Below are 7,893 nucleotides of genomic sequence, written 5' to 3'. Positions count from 1 at the left end.
GTTTATGCTGTGGAGTATTAATTTAACTGTGTGAAGGTGTGTTACATTTGTTTATGCTGTGGAGTATTTAACTGTGTGAAGGTGTGTTTCATTTGTTTATGCTGTGGGATGTTACTTTAACCATGTAAAGATGTGTTACATCTGTTTATATTGCATTTGTTTAATTATGAAAAGCTGTTTTTATCTTGCCTGCCTAAGGCACCTGATTGGTCTAATACAGAGCTGAACAGTTAGTAGCTGGGTAGGGAAAGGATAGGTGGTAGACAGAGAGAATAAATAGAAGGAATCTAGGCTTAAGAGGAGAGAGAAGGAGAAAAAGGAAGACACCGGAGACCACCCACTCTTCCCAGTCACAGATTAAGAAGGAAAGAAAGATACATAAAATAAAGAAAGGTAAAAGGGAAACAGGATAATTTAAGTTAGGCAAGTTAACTAGAAATAAGCTAAACTAAGGTTGGGCATCTGTAACTAAGAATAAACCTCTGTATATTTGGGAGCTGAGTGGAACCCCTCTTCAAAAAAAAAAGCCAACTACACACAGTTCTCTGTATAGTTCTTGCTTCTCAGCAGCTCCACCCTGGGAGGGTGGGGACCCTGGGCCAGGAGACCTTCCTGAGAAGACAGAGTTCAGTGATTTCTAGACCAAAGAGAGCTAGCCCAAGTAGTCTCGTTAATGGCTGGGTGGGATGGGGGAAGGTGCTGGGGTGGGGGAGGCATTGCTGCTGATGCCTCCCCCCCACCCCAGCCCAAAAAGGACGGAAATATTTCTAAAGTCTGGGACCTGGACCTGGCCTGGGCTCTGGTGCCAGTTATAAAGCTGGGAGTGTGGAAAGTGCAGAGCTGTGAGCGTGGCAGAGAGTTAAACTGATCCGCAAAGCCGTTGGCCCAGTTTCCTGGCCTGGGAAGTCAGGTCCCTGGTGTGGGTTCCCTGAGCAGAGGCGGAGAAAGGACCTGGCTGGAGACGCTATCTGGCCTCCCCCCATCCTTGGTCTTATTCGGTGGGATCTGACTGCTGGTATAGACTCAGGATTCGGTCAGGTGTTCCTAGCAGGAGCCAAGGGCTAGCGCCTTCTTGAGCAGGATTTATGAAGCCACTGTAGGAAGTCACAGGGGCTCCAGGTGCACAGGCAGCATCTGAGAGCCAGCAGCCCTGCTGGGCAGAGGCCACAACCCCCACCCCCACCCCCTCGGGTGGCTCTTGGCAAGTCCAGTCAGTTGGAGCAATGGGCGGGTGAGAGAATGTCAGAACCCAGATGGCAGGGTGTCCATGGCTAGGACTCTGGGTTTGCCCCGTCCAGGAGGAGCTTCAGACATCCGTCCCATTTGCAGAGACAACTATGCTGGGCCTGAGTGCGCTATGATCTGGCCCAGGGAGGAGGCCTGCTGAGTCCTGGGAAGTGGTTTGGGGAGGAGGAGCTGGAGAGTGAATGCCTGGTCCTGCTGTCTGAGAGACCCTCTGGGGTGATACCTGACTCCCGCTTTTAGGAAGAGCTTAGTATCATTGAAGCTTTCAGAGCTGTGTGCGCAGAAGGTCCGTGGGCGGCCACAGGAGTCTGGGTGGCTAGGCAGGCAGCTCCTGAGATCTTCCTGGGTATGAGGTATGTCAGCATGCTGAGGCCAAGACCTCCTTGCCCCAGCGGGGAGCTTTACCGGTGGACACGGCTGTACCGTCTCTGTGTCCCCGACTCTTGGCAACAGCAAAGGGACACAGTCCTGCCTGCACCCTGGCCCGGACTCAGCCCCCACGCTGACTCTGTGTGACACTGTGGGTGGGTGACTGCGTGGTTATTTGAGAGAGGGCTGTTATGGGTAGATAGTGTGCATACGTACCTCCGAGTATGCGCGCACGAAGTTTGAGAGAGCACATGTGAACTGGTTATGTGAGTACATGCCAGTGTGGGACACGTGCGTGGCTATGCATGTGCGTGTGGGGCGTGGGTGTGAAGAGAGTTTATGGTGGCGTGTAAGCGTCTGTAGGAGGATCCCCAGGGGCTGGGGCCTGCCCTTTGGAGATGCATGTGACTCATCCCCTGGGCGGCAGTTGGAGGGATGTAGAGACCATGTTTTCATGTCCAGCCTTGAGGTTCAAGAGCACGGGTCTTCACAGAGCGAGTTCTTTCTAAGAGGGCGGATGGGAACCCAGGCCCTGTCTGCCCCGAGAGGCCATCCTGGAACGTGCACGTACCCCACTCACTGCCTATGGGGCTTTGTGGCACACCACGGGGCTGACCCAATCCCCAGCCTTCAGTCTGGACAGAGCACACACCTCTCATTTCTTTAAATACCTAGGAGGTTTACTCGTCGTGGTGGCTATCACATTTGCTTAACACATACTTTAATTCGTTTAATGAAAACACTGTAATCAACCAAAAGTGTGTATGGAGGAAGTGGGGGAAGTCCTGAGTGAATGTGTGTTGCTGACATGGGTGTGGCCATGTAAAGGACCCCAGAGCCTTAGACCAGAGGGAAATGGCAAAGCGCCCCCCACCAACAGGGTGAGGCTCAGAGGGGTGGCAAAGCCTTCTGTGGGGACCAAATACGGGTGTTGACGGTGAGTGCGGAAGATGTCCATCATGGTTTTCACCCGTATTTACAGCCTGGAGGCTGCTCCCCTACAGACGCTGCGTGTGGCGTGTTGAGATTACCTAGACTCATCTATCTTCAGCTGTGTATGACAGACTCGCCTACCTATCTGTCTGTAAAGCTCCGCCTCCCAGCCTGTCTGTAATAGCCCCGCCTCCCAGCCTGTCTGTAATAGCCCCGCCTCCCAGCCTGTCTGTAATAGCCCCGCCTCCCAGCCTGTCTGTAATGGCCCCGCCTCTTTGCTCTGCTGTATGTAATAACTCCAAGTCTTAAATCACTTTTCTATTGCTGTGCTATGACCAAGGAACTTTATAAAGGAAAGCATTTAATTTGGACGATGGTTGAGCGAGGACAGTGGCAAGAGAGCCTACTTCCGTCTTGATCTCCAGCCACAAGGCAGAGACAGAGGGCACTGGGAATTCCACGAGTCTTTCGAAACCTCAGAGCCCACCCAAAGTGACACACCTCCACCAACAAGGCCACCCACACCTACTAATACTTTCAGTAGGGTCCCATCGACTGAGGACGGAGTATTCAGATACACAAGTTTCTGGGGACCACCCTCATTCAGACCACCCCACCCCACCTCTGTTCTGTCTTACGTGGGACACAGCCTAAGCTTCTGGGGTGCTGTTTTCTCTGTCAGAAAGCCCAGCCCCCCCAACCCAGCTTCTGTGTGTCCTTGGGTCTGTGAGTCTTTCTTCATTCCCTTACTACCTGGTCAGGTCCAAGTCCCTGGAGGCTGCACAGGTCGAGGGGCATTACCTTACGCATACACGATGCTGCTGTACGATTTTGTGAGATGAGTTGATAGTTAGCATACCACCATCTCGTACATTTCTATTTTAACTTTTGAGAACTTGTGTTTCTGAATAAAGTTTAGAACGAATTTTGAATGTTGAAAATGAGTGCTATATTAACATTCCCACTTCTCCCTCATCTGGCTCCTCCTGTGTCCTCCCCCAACTCCCTCTCAAATTCGTGACCTCTTCTTTGGTGTTTATTCTTTTAGGAGACTGTTTAAGAGGTTTCTCTGTGTAACCCTGGTTGAAACTTCCTCTGAAGACCAACTCGACTGGCTTTGAACTCAGATCCGCCTGCCTCTGCCTCCTAAGTGCTGGGACTAAAGACGTGCGCCACCCACGCCCGGCCTCTCTCTTAGTATTTTCCCGTGGTGTGGGCAGCTCTGCCTCTGGGGGTGAAGGGTATTTCTATCTGCCAGGGAAATGCTGGAGTAGCCTTTGAACTTGTCTGGACTAGAACAGCCCACCAGGACACCCATATGCAGACAGGGTGGGTTGGGGGTGGGGGAGACACTTGTCAGGGAGCAGAGGGCAGCGAGGCGCAGCCCCTAGGGAGCCATGCACACTTCCTTGTTGAGCCTCTGCTTTTCTCAGCTTCCTGTGGGGTGCTCGCAGAGCTGGGGTGAGGAGGGCCACTCACAGCCACCCACTGCTAAGTCTTTCTTTCCCGCCGGGATTCCTAAGCACCGCTTGCTTTTACATCATCATTATTATTACTACACTTAAAAAATTATATGCATAACATTTTGGGTTTGTGTGGTTGGTAAACCCAGGGACACTCCATTGGAGAAAACCGATTTTTCCCTCCCGTAGCAATTATCAATTACAAATAGCTGCTGGGTTAGGGGTGGGACTTTGGGTCCACTTCCCCTCGTCTGTGCTCAGGTTTTTGTCCGGTTTGAACCTGTGCAGGCCTTGGACATGCTGTTGCAGTCTGAGTTTGTATGAGCGTCAGCCCCGTTGTGTGTGGAGACCGTTTCCTGCAGCCATTCATCACCTCTGGCTCTTATGGGTCTTTTCACCCCCTCTTCCGATGGACCCCTGAGCCCCGGGGAGGGTTTGGTGAAGACGTCCCATTCAGGGCTGGGTGCTCCCCAGTCTCTCCTCTCTGCACACCGTCCAGCTGTGGGTCTCTGTGTTAATTACCACCCACAGCCAGAAACAGCCTCTTTGGTGAAGGCTGAGCATGCATCGAGGTCTGGGTCCCTACTGAGTTCCTCTAGGACATAGCTCAGATTTATGCAGCCCGAAAGCCTAGGGTGGCTGCTGAGTTCCGCCACCATCCAACTGGCTCAGCCTCCTGTTGGAGCAGACGTGACCCAAATCGGGGGCAGGCACCTTGTCCCACCTCTTGGGTTCTCCTGGTCTGGGTTCCTTCCACTTTAACACACAGCAGACATTCTCTGGGTGCCTTGGCAAAGTCAAGCATACAAGGGCCTCAGTCCATCCCTGGCTATGCCAAGGACTTGGTCTCAAAAAAAAAAAAAAAGGGGCTCTGCCAAAGAGGCCGAGAAAGCATTTATGTGCAAGCACTGTGCTCCCCAAGGGGCTAATTTGGCCTGGACTTTGCCTCCTGTGGGTTAGCTGAAGGGGGAGCCATTTGCTCCAGCCTTGGCAGAAAGCTGGCCTAACATGATGGCGGCAAGCCAACTATCACCGCTGTTTGGCTCAGGAGAGCCGCTCTCTCTGAGAGGAAGTCTTTAATCTCTACAGTGGAGGGGATCATGAGCTGAGAGCTCATCTTCCTAGTCAAGGCAGCGCAGTGGGTTTGGCAAGCCAACCCTGTACAAAGAGAGCCCCCTTCTACCTGAGCGTGCCCAGGGGTTCATTGCCAACAGAGCTTGAGAAGACATTCACCACAACTGCCCACTGCCTGTGCCCAATTCAGCTGTTACTCTAAGAAGGGTAAACCTGCTGGGCGTTGGTGGCGCACGCCTTTAATCCCAGCACTTGGAAGGCAGAGACAGGTGGATCTTTGAATTCGAGGCCAGCCTGGGCTACAGAGCGAATGTCAGGATAGGCACCAAAGCTACACAGAGAAACCCTGTCTTGAAAAACCAAAAAAAAAAAAAAAAAAAAGTTATGGCCATGGGAATAACTATACAAATTAAGACTGACAATGATCCAGCATATGTCTCTAGTAAAATGAAACAGTTTTTTTGCATATTACAACATAAAGCATATTACAGGTATACGACACAGTCCTCCAGGACAAGCAGTTATAGAAAGATCTAATCAAACTCTAAAAGATATGCTTAATAAACAGAAGGGGTAATAAAGACCCCCAGAGATAGATTGCACAATGCTTTATTGGATAACAGGAAAAAACTGCTGAATTAAATCAGTCTGTATACTTTAAAGATGTGTTGATCTCAGAACGGAAAACAGGATAGGTGTTATATTGGAGAGGTTTTGCTTTTGTTTCCACAGAAGAAAAACTATAGATACCATCAAATTTAGTAAAGGTTAGATTTGAACAAAAGAGATCTCTTAATTAGAAGAAGTAGTTCATCAAACAGCATGGCCATTCAATCTAAACTAATTATAAGTCTAACAAATGCTTTCCATTTCATCCGGGTGGTGGTGGCGCACGCCTTTAATCCCAGCACTCAGGAGGCAGAGGCAGGCGGATCTCTGTGAGTTCGAGGCTGGGCTGGACCGACAGCCTCAAAAACAATACGGAGAAACCCTGTCTCGTAAAAACCAAAAAAAAAAAAAATGCTTTCCATTTGATCAGCTATAACCTGCCAAAAAGGAAACTCCCCAAAGTTAGGGTTGGGACAGGATTTTGTTTTTGTCTTTCCAGGAGAATGAAGGCATCCAACTAAGGAATATGAAGACCACTGGACAAATGAGACATTTGAAGAAAAAGAACAAATCATCCAGAGAAAATGTCCCAAAAAAAGAGTAAGTTTACCTAGTTGTATATCACATTTCCAACATGATAAAATTTCATAAATCTTCCCAGATGTTTCTGTGTTCTCTACAGACATATAGGTCAAATGGTCTTTTTGTAGTCCCAGTTCAATTAAAATTTAAAGCTGACTTTGGAGTTGAAGTGTGGCTCTCTCCTTCTCTGAACCCAAGCATGCTTGTTAAAGTAAAATCCAGAATATCTGTCTCATGTCAGAAGAGCCACCTGATAGGGGACTTCTATTGCTACTAATCTCAAAATCCTTTGGTTTTATTTTGACTATGTAAAACTTGTCTTAAGGTATAACTATTATCTCAAAATTTGTAAAATTTCTACATATATATATTAAATTTCTGATACTAATGGTCATATAGAAAGTACTGTTTCTAGAAAAAGGCTTAGTCTAGATTCTGATGCATGATACTGAGCTTGAGTCTGAATGAGATGACTAGGAACTAAGCTTGGGGACCCCGGATGTACTTAACAAAGTGTGGCCCTTTAACCTCTCCGAGATCTGCTGCATGTGACATTTAAAATGTTTATGTTTTCTTCAGTGAACCATGACCATTCCTAACAGTGGCCTCTGGAGTCTCCAAAGGGATGATGGGGCCCCACGATGACAATTCCACCTGGATTGGGGTAACCCCGTAAGCTGACAAACACCACCCACAGATCAGCTTTGGACTACAAACTGCTCAGGACAATTTCAAGGCAGCTGGCTGAGGTGGTCCAGCCTCACAGACTCCTCCAGCCAGGACTTCAGATGGGCCCTGCACTTTCTCATCACACAGAGACTGACGACAAACCATACAGCTAGCTCTCCCAGGACTTGACCATTATTTCAATTGTATCAGGGCCCCCTAAAGATGCTGTTGCCTCCAGACAGCAGTAAGTAACTTTAAGAACACGATGTCCACATTCCCAAGAGGTAGGGTGGGAAGTTTTTGGTTGATCAGTGGATTATGGATATTTGTCATCCTTTAGGGCAGTTGGTTACAAGTTTCCATTGGTAATAGTCAATAAGAAAGTTAAATAAAGGAGATTAGATTCTGTTCTGAAGAGAAAAAGGGGGTATAGAAATGATAGGATAGAAGGGCATATTATTCGATCTACTTTTAAGCCAAAAAAAGCAACTACTAGTCTTGAATATTTTATATTCATATGGATTTTTGTATGTTGATACAAATTTGAGGTTATACTGTATATATGTTTCCAGTCTTTCTATGTTTGTTTCATTTTGGTTTTTGGTTTTTTGAGAGAGGATTTCTCTGTGGCTTTGGAGGCTGTCCTGGAACTAGCTCTTGTAGACCAGGCTGGTCTCAGACTCACAGAGATCCACCTGCCTCTGCCTCCCAAGTGCTGGGATTAAAGGTGTGTGCCACCAACGCCCGGCTATGTTTCCATTCTTATTTAAGATATTTTTGCTTATTGGTACCAATTTAAGGTTATTTTTGTCAGAACATACTGTACATATGTTTCTACTTGTTTAAGGTATCATAGCCATGTAGCTCATTTAACAATGTAACGTAAATGTATAGTCCTTGAAAGTTATTATTACAAACTATTTAGGGATAAATAAATGCAGATTGGTAG

General features: G+C 48.0%; 1 long non-coding RNA gene across 1 annotated transcript; it reads left to right on the top strand.

Moving 5' to 3' along the window:
• Positions 1–302: 302 nt before the first annotated feature.
• Positions 303–7,520, top strand: LOC121137177. Its single transcript, XR_005874411.1, has 3 exons — positions 303–393; positions 6,193–6,293; positions 6,855–7,520. It is a non-coding gene; the product is annotated as an uncharacterized LOC121137177 (long non-coding RNA).
• Positions 7,521–7,893: the final 373 nt, after the last annotated feature.

The sequence above is a fragment of the Mesocricetus auratus genome, unplaced genomic scaffold, assembly GCF_017639785.1.
Source record: "Mesocricetus auratus isolate SY011 unplaced genomic scaffold, BCM_Maur_2.0 Super-Scaffold_100676, whole genome shotgun sequence".
In the NCBI taxonomy this organism is placed as follows: Eukaryota; Metazoa; Chordata; class Mammalia; order Rodentia; family Cricetidae; genus Mesocricetus; species Mesocricetus auratus.
The sequence above is the reverse complement of the archived record's forward strand: the minus strand, read 5'-3'. Positions and strand labels throughout refer to the sequence as shown.